This window comes from Microcebus murinus, chromosome 15 (genome assembly GCF_040939455.1).
Source record: "Microcebus murinus isolate Inina chromosome 15, M.murinus_Inina_mat1.0, whole genome shotgun sequence".
Lineage (NCBI taxonomy): Eukaryota > Metazoa > Chordata > Mammalia > Primates > Cheirogaleidae > Microcebus > Microcebus murinus.
The window spans coordinates 31,188,316-31,200,999 of NC_134118.1; positions in this window are offsets into that span (position 1 = coordinate 31,188,316).

The following is a 12,684-nucleotide window of genomic DNA, read 5'->3' on the forward strand; positions in this document are numbered from 1 at the left end:
CTCAGGAGTGACAAGATCCTTCCTAAAGATGGCACATTAATATTCCTCACCCAGGGACCAGAAACCAATACAAAGGCATCAGATTACCTCAATAACTGACTCCTCCACTTAATCTACAACCAATGACAGAGAGGATAACCCCACAGTTCAACACAGTTCCCTCCATCTCCACCTATTAGAGGGCAGTGTAGTTATACACACAGGTGCAATTCACTACATGGGAGCTTAAGCTGGGGGACCAAACTCACTAATGTCCACTGGCAAGAGGTGAAGAAAACAGGGCAGAGGTAACCCAACTTGCCAAAATACCTCTAAAGCAATACAAGACCAGTGCACCTCCTTCCACCACTGTTAAGGAACGTCCCTTGGGGGCTTGAAGTTAAGGGCACAAACCAGTGCTCGCACTCACAGTTCTCAATCAATTACCCTGGTGAGAAAGAACGAGAGAAAGAACACATAGAATATGAAAAAGCAGAGAGAAAAGTCACCCCCAAAAGAAATCATGAGACCAATCAGATACTAATTTAAATGAAATGATTAAATTGACAGAGGAAGAATTCTGAATATGGATTGTAAGGAAACTCAATGGAATTTGAGAGAAAATAGAAACCCATCGCAAAGAAACCACAAGAACAATACAGGAAATGAATGGAAAATTCTCTTAAGAAATTGAAATATTACTAAAAAACCAAACAGAAATCTTGAGATTCAGATGGAGATCAAAAAATTATTTGTATTAAATGATAACGGGGACACAAACTATCCAAATTTGTGGGATACAGCAAAATCATTCCTAGAGGAAAACTAACAGCATTAAATGCTCACATCCAAAAGACAGAACGCTCACAAATCAACAAACTAATAAACCATCTCTAGGAACTGGAAAAGGAAGAGCAAATTAATTCTAAACCTAGCAGAAGAAAGAAAATAACTAAGATTAAATCAGAACTAAATGAAATTGAGAACAAAATAACTATACAGAAGATCAATAAAACCAAAACCTGTTTTTTTTGAAAAGATAAACAAAATTGATAGCAAATCAAAGATGCAACACCTTTCACAATAGCATCAAAGAACAATAAATATTTAGGAATATATTTAATGAAGGAGGTGAGAGATATTTATAGGAAGAACTACAAAACACTGAGAAAAGAAACTGGAGGTGATATGCACAGATGTAAATTGCTACCATGCTCATGGACAAGTAGAATCATTATTGTTAAAATGTCCTTTCTACCGAAAGTGATCTATAGAATTAATGCAATCTCTATCAAAATTACACCATCATTCATTACAGATTTAGAAAAAATAATTCTGTGCTTTGTCTATAACCAGAGAAGACCTCGTATAGTCACAGCAACCTTAAGCAAGAAGAAAAAATTGGGAGGCATCAGTCTACCAGACTTCAATCTTTACTATAAGGCTATAGTAATCAAAACAGCATTTAAGTGGCACAAGAACAGAGATATAGATCTTTGAAATAGGACAGAGATCCTAGATATAAAACCATCCTCATATTGTCATCTAATCTTCAACAAAGCAGACAAAAGTATACATTGGGGAAAATAATCTCTATTCAATAAGTGGTGCTGGGGAAACTGGATATCCACATGCAGAAGACAGAAACTGGATCCCCACCTCTCAGCTCTCACAAAAATCAACTCATGTTGGATAACAGACTTAAGCCTAAGGCATGAAACCTTAAGAATTCTGGAAGAAAATCTGGAGAAGATTCTTTTAGACATTGGCTTATACAAAGAATTGATGAAGAAGACCCCCAAAGTCCTCACAGCAGCAACAAAAATAAACAAATGGGATCTGATCAAATTTAAAAGCTTCTGCACAGACAAGGAAACTGTCCTTAGAGTGAATAGACAACCTACAGAATGGGAGAAAATATTTGCTTTCTGCACATCCGATAAAGGGCTAATAACAAGAATCTGTATATAACTTAAGACAATCAACAAGAAAAAATCAAACAACCCCATCAATAAATGAACAAATGACATGAACAGAAACTTTTCAAAAGAAGACAGACTAATGGCTAGCAATCATATAAAAAAGAGCTCAACATCTCTAATCATTAGGGAAATGCAAATCAAAACTACAATGAGATATCGCCTAACTCCAGTGAGAATAGCCTCTATCAAAAAGTCCCAAAATAACAAATGCTGGAGTGGACATGAAGAGATTGAAACACTCTTACACTGCTGGTTGGAATGCAAACTAGTACAACCTCTGTGGCAAGTAATTTGGAGACACCTCAAAGAGCTACAAGTAGAACTACCATTTGATCCAGCAATCCCACTACTAGGCATCTATCCAAAGTAAAAAAAGACATTCTATAATAAAGACATCAGCACTCGAATGTTTATAACAGCACAATTCACAATTGTAAAGATGTGGAAACAACCCAAGTACCCATCAATACATGAGTGTATTAATAAAATGCATACATATATCATGGAATACTACTCAACTACAAAAAACAATGGTATTCATCTTCTACAGCTATCTTAAAAAAAAAAAAAAAAAAAACAATGGTGATCTAGCACCTCTTATATTATCATGGATAGAGATTGAGCCCATCCTTTGAAGTGAGGTATCACAAGGATGGAAAAACATGCACCATATGTACTCGCCATCAAACTGGTACTAATTGATCAACACTAAGGTGCTCATGTGGTAGTAATACTCATTGGATGCCGGTCAGGGGCAGGGTTGGGGGTGGTGGTTAGAGCAAGTAGGGTGGTTATACCCATAGCTAATGGAGACGGGGCACACTGTAGAAGGGAAGGACACACTTGTGGCCCTGGCTTGAGCGAGGCAAATGCATTTCATGTAACCAAAATGTTTATAGCCCTATATTATCCTGAATTTAAAAATAAAAAAATTTCCCAGCCTCCAGAACAAATAAATTGCTATTACTTATTTTAAAAAATTACCTCAACACTTGGTTGTTTAAAACTATCATAAACCTTTATTATCTCACAGTTTCTGTGGGTCAAGAATTTGAGACTGGCTTAGCTGGGTAATTCTGGCTTAGGGTCTCCCAGGAGGTTTTAGTCAAATTAGCAACGGAGGCAACAGTTTTCCCAAGTCATCTGGAAGTCTGACCAAAGCTAGCCCTGACTGAGGCTCCCAGACATGGTCAGTGAATTGATGCTGGCTGTCACCGGGACTTCAGTTCCTCACCCACTGACCTCTCAGGGCCTTGGAAGTTACTAATGGCCTTGGAAGTTACTAATCATAATTTCTGCCACTTTTTCTTGTTTAGAAGTGAGTCCCTGAGTCTATTTATATGAGGAGGACTATTGAAGAATTTGTGGACATATTTTTAAATCACCATAGGTCCCATGTCCATGTCTTTAGTCTCTCTCTCTCTCTACTTCTGTCTTCTTAGTAATATACTATACTGAGTAAATACTCTATGGAGTAAATATTTATAAAACATTATTAAAATCCTAGATTTTAAGTAGTCTAATAAGCAATATATAGTTTTCAATTTCTTTGTCACTAATCCCTTTCTCCAATGTTTCCTAAATTTTCTCCATTCCAAGTTACACACTTTTGTTCAAAGATAAATCTTCTGAGTAATTTGAAGTTCTATTACATAGCATTGCTGCTCCTGAATTGGCATCCATAAAATCAATTTTAATTCATTCGTATGTAGCTAAGTAATATATTTTATGAGACATTGGATCAAACATCTGTTCCATGTCTTTTGACTACTACTTCAGTAATTGAATTATTTTTAGAAAAAGCAATCAAATTAGTTTCTCATAATTATAGACTGTTTATTGTTCATATTTCATGTCCCTTACAACACTTAAATGAGAGTGGTTGTCTTTTCTGCAAAGCATTTCTTCCACTATTTCACTACAAGCCAAAGCAATCTTATTTACCCAAGTGACCTGCTTCGTAATTGAAGTTTTTTTCTTAGGAACAATGACAAACAAAGAATGTTTATCTTATTGTTCTAAAACTGAAGATATATTTCCTTTCTGGTTTATTGATTTGTGTGGCTGAGAAACAATGGCAGGTATTCACAGGAAATGTTAGTTTAAGTGAAGCAAGAGTCCACCAAGCAGAAACTGTGCTGATAAACATAGAAATCACTTCTTCTCTCCCAAGTCCATAAATTGGATTAACAGGGTAGCAAAAGTCAAGCAGTCAAGTCAAGCAGTATCTAAATAGATCAAACAACCTTCTATTTCAGTGAAAAAGTAATTAGACCAGTTGTTTAATTCATTTACTCATTCAACAAACATTTATTGTAAACCTGCTGTGTATCCATAGCTAGATTTCAATTTTAAACACTCTAAACTCTGAAAGGATTATGGTTACCGTATTTGTTTCCCAAATAAAACTCGTGTCCACATCCCATACAGCCAAGTAAGCTCCTATGGAACCTGATCTTCCTGCAGACATCAGCTATTAACTGTGGGCAAAATAAAATAAAATAATGACCTAATGGTGCTAGAAGAGTGAAAAACACAGACAAATTCTGGAAGGAAAACAAAAATTGGAAGAAAAAACCAGCAGCACATATGACATGTTTTATAGTTTTTATGGCTTTTTACTTGAGAGCAAGACTAAGGTGGTACCACATGAAGTGACTAAAACTTTGACATAAAAAGACACATATTGCTGACATATTTCTGGCCAGAAAAAAATAAAAAGAATACAGTGTTCATAACAATAGCTACTGGAAAGTGAGAAGGGAAAAATTGAGAAGCTGAGGCAGGAGGATCCCCTGAGCCCAGGAGTTTGAAGTTGCTGTCAGCTAGGCTGATGCCACGGCACTCTAGCCCAGGCAACAGAGCAAGACTCTATCTCAAAAAAGAAAAAAAAAAAAAAAAAGAACCAGAGAACAAGAGCACCACATTACATACACAATCTCTGCCAAAGTCTCTGCTGCCCCATAAATGCAGGCAGAAAGCAGAGGCAAAGCAGCACAGCTAAGTTAAAATAGTGGAAATGTGATTTGAGCCGCCACCAAAAAGAGAGTTTTAAGTTTGTGTTCAAGGAAGTAAATTATCTGATAAAATGTCCCTAACAGAAATATAGCAGGATTTGAGAGTTTCTACATACTAATTTTCATGATGCCTGGGATAAACCCAGAATTGATCAACATACAAGCAGGAATATATGACTCATTCTTTAGAGAAAAGACAACCAAGCAAGACTGTTGGTGAGATGGCCTGAATATTGTAATTAGCAGACAAGAATGTTAAAACAGCTGTTGAAACTATGCTCAAGGAAGCAAAGAAATATATGTTCTCAATGATAGGGAATTTCAACAGAGAAATATAAACAACAACAAAAAAAGAAAATTACAAAACCAAAAAATATAATTTCTGAAACTAATAGTTTACTGTATTGGCTTAACAACAAAATGGAAATGATGGAGAAAAGAGTCAGTAATTTGAAGACAAATTAATATAGATGTAGAACATGAGAAAAAAGGTTTTTAAAATGTGAATAGGCCGGGCGCTGTGGCTCACGCCTGTAATCCTAGCTCTTGGGAGGCCGAGGCGGGCGGATTGCTCAAGGTCAGGAGTTCAAAACCAGCCTGAGCAAGAGTGAGACCCCGTCTCTACTATAAATAGAAAGAAATTAATTGGCCAACTGATATATATATAAAAAATTAGCCGGGCATGGTGGCACATGCCTGTAGTCCCAGCTACTCGGGAGGCTGAGGCAGGAGGATCGCTTGAGCCCAGGAGTTTGAGGTTGCTGTGAGCTAGGCTGACGCCATGGCACTCACTCTAGCCTGGACAACAAAGCGAAACTCTGTCTCAAAAAAAATAAATAAATAAAAAATAAAATAAAATGTGAATAGACCTTCAAAGACCTAAGGATGAAATTAAATGTCTAACAGAGAAGAATAAAATACAAGAAGGAAAAGTAAGACAATATGAGGCATACAACTTATTGAAGAAACAATGCCTCCAAATTTCCAAAATTTGATGAAAAACACAAATTTTCATATTTAGGAAGTTCAGTAAAACTCAAGCAGGACGTTTAACTAAGAAAACCATACCTAAGCACATCATAGTCAAGCTGCTAAGATTAATAACTAGAGGCAAAAGAAAATCTTGAAAGCAACCAAACAAAAATGACACATCACATACAGGAAAACATGGATTCAAAATTTATTATCAGAAACTGTGGCAAATAGAATACAGGGAACAATATCCTATAAATGCTGAAAGAACACTCTCAACTAAGAATTTTAGATATAGTGAAAATATTCTTCAGATATGAAGATGAAATAAGGACATACTGGCACAGCTCCATTCAGAAAAGAAACCACATTAGAAGTAAAAATTTTAAAAAAGGGGAGACAAATTTTTCACTAGGAAGAAGCTTGGTTAAAGAGTTTCCTTTGCTTCTCAAGAATTCTCAATTCTGATTTCCTATACCCATCTCCTTGATGGATGTTCTTGGTCTTCCTTTCTGCATTTCTCACTCTGGAATATTAGATAATACCGTAGAATCAAAAGAATATTTCAGATGGGCACCTGGTCTTTCTTCCCTGGACCAAACTTAATATCATGCCATTACTTTTATTCCTTCCTTCCAATTTGTACAATTACAAAACCAAAATGAAAGTTCTGTTTTAGTAACTAATTCACAAAACAATCGACCCAGCTCTATGAATCTGGTTTTCTTTCACTAAAACAGTTTTTGAAACTCTTTTAAAATTAGAGAGGCAAGGGACGTCCATATTTTATGTGGACTGCTTAAAAAAATAAGTTACAGCAAACATGGCTGGGGACTGGAATAACAGAATCAAGATGCACTCTCTTACGAGCCCCTTGGAATTAATTTTACCATTTGTAAAACACGAGATGACATTGCTTCCCGCCTACACCTCCTGAAATTCCTAGAGCAGTTAACCATGGAGCCAGCCTGTGTTCATCAGTTTTTCTATTTGTTTTTTCACCGCTCGACTTCAGGAACCTGTCTGAGAAAGAGCAGGTGCAGCCTCTCTCCTGGACACCACGAAAGCAAGAGGATGCTCACCGTTTGCCATTTGTGTCGCCTTGATGGTTCCTCCCTCAACCCTTGGCTTTTGGAATGTCTTAAGTGCTTTTTAGAGAAAGGACATAAAGTCTATGACTTAATTGCTTTAACATTTTAAGATAAGAATCCTGTTCAGGCTGTGTTGACTCACAGAGCACGTTGTGCACTGCCCCCAGGACAGCAGCTCAGAGGCATATGTAGGTCACAGGCTGCATTTATAATGATCAGTTCTTCAACCCTGGTCTTGATTTGCTCCCTGGTGAACCCAGCTCAAAAGTTAACTTGAAAATCCCTTTACATGCTTTAGGTAGCTCAGATCTTTGTCTCAAGACTGTTTTATCTTTTTCATTGTTACTTCCTGAGAAACTGTTACCAGCTGACAGTGTTAAATTTGGAGAATAGTTATGATTCTATAGATGAATATTCTGCCCTAAAGACCCTTTAGTCTACAATTTAAGTGACCAAAGCAGTGAAAAATCTCCTAGTTTACCAAGGTCTAGGCAAGTGAGGTAGAGCAGTGGAAAGGTCACACACAAATTTAACAAAGGAAGTTTACCCTAAGTCTTTGGCCCAAGAGCCAATGGCACACATGGTCACAGGTTATGATTGTCACCCAGGACGAGCTTCATGGGCGGACACGCAAGGCTCAGAAATGCCCTGCATTTGGTTTAATGTTCTACTGTTGCTGTCTTAAATTCTGGGTAATTTTTTAATAAAGGCTCTGCATTTTCATTTTGCACAGGGCACACAAATTATGCAGCCAGTCTGTTGTCACATTTTCCTCTTTGCAAACACCATGAAGCAGGAAAAAAGAACATGAAGAGCCAATCGAAGCTGAAGTGGTTGAGGATCAATTATGGCTATGGGGGCTCCATAGATTTCTCTCTCCATCCCCAGCCCCCTTGGCCAGGCTGGGCCATTCAGCACATTTTGAAATTATGCCTTCTGAGTTCTTAATTACCATCTGTTCTGACTTCACACAAGAAGCCAAACAATAGTAAAATACATGCTCATGCCCTTTTTTCATGCTCACTGGAAAGATCCACTATATGGAATGAAGCTATAGGGGGGACTATTCTATAGCATCAGGCCCTTGAGGCAGGCTGGGGAAAAATGATTCTAAAAGGAGTGAAGGTGGCCGCGCATGGTGGCTCATGACTGTAATCCTAGCACTCTGGAAGTCCGAGGCTGGTGGATGGTTTGAGCTCAGGAGTTCGAGACCAGCCTGAGCAAGAGTGAGACTCCGTCTCTACTAAAAAAAATAGAAAGAAATTAGCTGGACAATTACAAATATATATATATATATACACACATACACACACATATATATAAATTAGCCAGGCACGGTGGTGCATATCTGTAGTCCGGCTACTCGGGAGGCTGAGGCAAAAGGATCGCTTGAGCCCAAGAGTTTGAGGTTGCTGTGAGCTAGGTTGATGTCATGGCACTCTAGCCTGGGCAACAGAGTGAGACCCTATCTCAAAAAATAAATAAATAAATATAAAAGAAGTGAAGATGACTCTCTGGAAGAAATGAAAAGAGGCCTTCAACACTCAGGAAGAAGTAAAATCAGTAATACAATGGCATCTCCAGAAAATGATCCAGTTCCCCCACCTACTGGCATAATCATCCCAGAGTTCCACGGTGGAGAATCATGACAAGGGAACACAAGATTGTAAGCCCCACGTGGTATCTCAGAAGGCTTTCAAGACAGGAGCCTGAGCAAATAGGAAGTTTGTCTTTTGTCAACAGAGAGACTAAATAGCAATTTACCAAATGCAATTTCAATTTTCTAAAACTCAACGCTTGCTATATGCAACAGTGAGCCTAGGAGAGAAGAATGAGAGAGCTATGGTTCCCTGGAATGGTATTTCATGTGTATTGGTTAGGTGGAGGGTGGGCAGGGGAGTCACATCTGCCATGGAAGATGGAGGACGTTTGATTTGTACTATATGGTATTTTCCCTTAATTAACCTTCTTAATTAAACTTTATGGCAAAAACATTTGTCTTTTATTTCAAATATACCCAGGAGTGCTGGAAAAGGGAAATGTACCACCAGGAATTATTCCATAAAACTAAATTGCCTAGAGGAATTCATGAAACAAATGTACTGATTCAGGTGTTACACATACTGTTAGTCACATCTGAAAAATCTTAGTACAAACAAAATATTTTTATCTTCTGTGGTTAGCATCATCTCTGAAGAAGTCATTGTCATTTCAATGCTGAAGTGACAGATGTAGGTACTACAACAGTAGAAAGAGCAGCAGACTGGGGATATTGATTCTGGATCTGTCTCCTTCTGCTACAACCTAACTACAAGACATTGGCCAATCATTACCTGTGTGGACTTCAAATGAAAAAGGAAATGCTTACACCAGTAGTTCTCCAAGTGTGATACCAAAACCAGCAACATCAACATCACTTGAGAACCTATTAGAAATGCAAATTGAAGAGTGGACTTAGCAAAATGGCTAAGTTCACCCACTTGTATCATCCCACAAAAACAATAATTCCACACCTATACCCAGACAAGTCTCTTTGTGGGAGCCTCAGGATTCAGGTAGGAGGTTGTAAAACACTGGTGGAGTTCAAGACCTAAGAGGATCATTTTAAGAGTTCAGACATGCACCCAGGTGGCAGACCTACCAATTTTGCTCCCAAGTTTATGCCCTATAATGGCCCCATTCTCCAAGAAGCTTAGCTGCAACCAAAACCATACACCAAGTAGTCTAAGAGCAATCACATACACACACACACACACACACACACACACACACACTAGTGGCTTGGCAGAGAGGCTCATCTGACTGCTGACATTGGTTTGAGAAGTGGACCTGAAAGTTTTCCTGTGGCTGAGCTCCAGCTCTAGTCAGCTGTGGTCTTAGTACTGCTCATACAAGAACCCAGAAGAATGGCCGGGCGCTGTGGCTCACGCCTGTAATCCTAGCTCTTGGGAGGCCGAGGCGGGCGGATTGCTCAAGGTCAGGAGTTCAATACCAGCCTGAGCAAGAGCGAGACCCCGTCTCTACTATAAATAGAAAGAAATTAATTGGCCAACTGATATATATATATAAAAAATTAGCCGGGCATGGTGGCGCATGCCTGTAGTCCCAGCTACTCGGGAGGCTGAGGCAGGAGGATCGCTTGAGCCCAGGAGTTTGAGGTTGCTGTGAGCTAGGCTGACGCCACGGCACTCACTCTAGCCTGGACAACAAAGTGAGACTCTGTCTCAAAAAAAAAAAAAAAAAAAAAACCCAGAAGAAGACTTGCCCATATCGTGCAGCCTGGGAGTTACCCATTTAACTGAGTCTTTGTGACAGGCTTGCCAGCTTCTATCCCACAGCAGACCCTTTGTGGGCCCGGTCTCAGCTTTGGCCCCTCTTGGAACAGTCAGACAACTACCTCACCTGTGTAAGAAACTTCTGGGAGATATGAGCTTCTCTGGGCCACTGGGAAAGCCTCCATCCCACAGCAGATTCTGAAGGGGCCCAGTCCCAGCTCCAGCACCTCTTCCTGCACTCAGGGAACTATTCCACCTTGTTGAGAACTGCTGGAAGACACGTGCCCATCAGGGCCCACAGGAGCAGGCTCACCAGCCACCATTCCACCACCAATCTTGAAAGAGCCCAGTCTTGGCTCTGGCTCTTCTTGCTAGTAGTCTAGGAACTGACTTGCCTGTTTAGGGAGCAGCTGGGAGGTGCACCCATCTGGGCCACTGGGACAGGCTTCCAGGCTTGAGCCCCTGGCCAGCTCAAGCTGGCCCCACACAGCCCAGGTACCCTCCTTGAGTCTTCCCCAGGTCCATCAGGCTGGGGCACCAGACCAACCTCAAAACCCTTGTGAGATTCATAGCAAACCTGAGCTTCAGGTGACCTCTAGTGCTGAAATAATTGTAGCAGTCACAAGCTTATGGAACACAAGTCAATCTGCTTAGAACCTCTGAGCAGGTCTACTGAAGAAAGACAGGCACAAATGAATACTGTGAAGACTAGAATAAATACCTAATTCTTCAATGCACAGACATCAATGCATGTCAACAAGCATCAAAAATAAGCAGGGAAATGTGACCTCACTAAAAGAACAAAATAAGGTGACAGTGACTGACCATAAAGGAATGATGATGTGTGATCTGTTGGACAAAGAATTCAAAATAACTGCTTTTAATCTCAGTGAACTAAAAGAAAAACAGAGAAATAATTTAAAGATATATCAAAAAATTTTAACAGAGAGATTGAAATAATTTTTAAAAACCATAAATCCTGAAGTTGAAAAATACAATCAATTAAATGAAAAATGCAATAGAGAGCATCAACAGCAGAACTGATAAAGCAGAATTTTAAAGAATCCATGAACTAGAAATACAAATTCTCAAGCTCCATCCAAGACCTACTGAGTCAGAAACTCTGGGGATATGCCTAGCAATCTGTGTTTTAACAAGCTCTCCAAGTGATTCTGATACATACTGAAATTTGAGAACTGCCAAATTAGATATCTCCAACTTTCTTGACAGCTCAAAAATTCTATAGCACTGTCATCATTATCACCATATCAGTAGTATATATCAAGAGCTTCCTCCTGTGTCTCCCACCCCTGTTCTAGGTACTTTATGTATCATAATCCATTTAATTATCACAACACGATGAGCAATAGACTTTATTATTACCACCTCTTGACGAGCAATAGACTTTATTATTACCACCTCTTGACAAACAAGGAAACCGAGGCCTGAAAATATCAGGTAGCTATGGTAGAAATGCACCACCAAATCTTTCTTTGAGAAATGACTTATTCTTCCAACTGTCAGTTTCTTCAGGGTTTTCCTCAGCTGCAGAAAGCCACCTTGCCCAAAGGTGCATTTTTTCCAGCTAAGCCTTTATCAAGTAATAAATCAAGCCTGAACCATGGGAAAGCTCTGATGGGCATATAAGCTCTAGAGTTCCCCATTGGATTGGCCAAGGTTTTGTCTGACCTCCATCACAGTCTAGTTTCTCTCTCTGCCAAATCTTGCTTGCTTCTCCTTCCTTTCATTCCTTTCAGGGATGTATTGATCCTTAAATATCCTACACACCAAACTTCTCAGCATCTGCCTCTAGAGAATTCACTTTATAACAGTAGCCGAATGAAGATTAATTGGTGGAGCCAGCATTCAGACTCAGGTAGATAGTCTCAAAGCCTTAGTTTCTTAACTATTTATTATGCTGCTTTACATCCTATAATTTGTCCCCCATGTGGACTTGGAAATTAGTGGCACCAGCATTTGAATATGAGATCTTAAAAATAATTTAATTTTACAAATGAGGAAATTAAGGTTGGAGGAGATTGCCCCAGGTTGCCCCTAGTTGGTAGCCAATAAGCACTGACTTGATCTGAAATGTTCTGACTCCCAGTGTTCTACTGTGTCAGTTACCTCTCACCTTAACTACTTCAGTACCAGTGTCGACTATAGTCAATAGCCACAGATGAACGTGCACAGCAACTTTAGCCAACAGCCATGATATGAAGGCACACAGCTGAGCACCGACTTTAACCGACAGCCATGATATGACTTTTCTAATTTTTTATTTATCAAAATAAAATTGTGAACATTTAAAAATAACGTAAGGAAAACATATATGTATATGTTACCTGTTCTGATTTATGTTACAAGT